The 1,118-nt window shown below is 68.1% G+C and overlaps 1 long non-coding RNA gene across 1 annotated transcript; it reads left to right on the top strand.

Annotated features, from left to right (window-relative positions):
- On the top strand, positions 1–1,118 carry LOC108492008. The gene is made up of 4 exons (XR_001872988.1): positions 1–25; positions 346–367; positions 736–794; positions 1,088–1,118. It is a non-coding gene; the product is annotated as an uncharacterized LOC108492008 (long non-coding RNA).

Raw genomic sequence — 1,118 nt, 5'->3', positions numbered from 1 at the left:
CGCCGTGGACGAACACGGGGCCAAGGTGAGGGGACAGGGGGGGCCCGGGGGGGGGGGTCTGTCCCCAAAAGGGGATGTTTTGTCCCCAGAAGTGCTACTTTTGTCACCCCAAAGCCCCTTTTCCGGGACCATTTGGGATGGGGGAGGGGGGAGGGCACAATGGGACCCGCGGGGACATCAAAGGGGGTGGGGGGGTGACAACGACCCCCGGGAGGGGACAGGACGTGGCACCTCCCTGTGAATTGTCCCTTCGGTGCCACCGCGGCCCCTCGGCGCTGTCACCCCCCCAGAACGTCCCCACGTGTCCCCTGTGACCCCCCAACGTCCCCAAATGTCCCCCCACAGATCCCGGATGAGTTTGACAGCGGTGAGTGATGGGGGGGGACACTGAGGGGACATTTTGGGGAGGGGGGGGAGGACGGGGGGAAAAGGGGACCCCCCAGTGACATCCCGGGGGGCACAGGGGGACAGGGGTGATAAGGGGGGGACAGGGGGCACTCCTGGGGTGGGGGGGACACCCCGGTGACATCCCGGGGGGGCACAGGGGGAGGGGACCCCCCAAGGGCCCCGTTTGTCACCTCAGTGTCACCGATCGGGGCCCCTTTCACACCCCGGTGTGACCCCGGCAGGTCTGGGGGCTTTGGGTTGGACTGGGGGGGGAGGGGAGGGTGTTCTCCCCCCAGGGGGGTCTGTGCCCCCCCTGGGGACACGGGGGGCTCACGGGGGGTCCCACAGACCCCTTTGGGATCCGGCACCTCCGACGGACCTACAAGTACTTCAAGGACTACAGGCAGGTGGGTGGGGGGGTTTGGGGAGGGGCTGGGGGGGCTCCCGGGTTTGTGGGGGGGTCACCCCACCTTGGGGGGGTCTCTCACTGTCCCCAGGGGGTTTGTCACCCGTTTGGGCCCCAATTTGGGGTGGTTTGGGGGCGTTTTGGGTCCTCCTGGGTTCCTTCATCCTGAGGGGGGGGTCAGACTCTGCTCTGGAGGGTCCCTGTCCCCATTTGGGGGTCCCTGTCTCCACGGGGGGGTCACACTCTGCTCTGGGGGGTCCCTGTCCCCATTGCCCCCCCCTTTGTGCCCCCCAGATGATCATCGAGCCCACGAGTGCGAAGCTGC

Source organism: Lepidothrix coronata, unplaced genomic scaffold (genome assembly GCF_001604755.1).
Source record: "Lepidothrix coronata isolate B3197 unplaced genomic scaffold, Lepidothrix_coronata-1.0 Scaffold4215, whole genome shotgun sequence".
NCBI classification, from domain to species: domain Eukaryota; kingdom Metazoa; phylum Chordata; class Aves; order Passeriformes; family Pipridae; genus Lepidothrix; species Lepidothrix coronata.
This window is presented reverse-complemented; position numbering and strand designations above follow the sequence as displayed.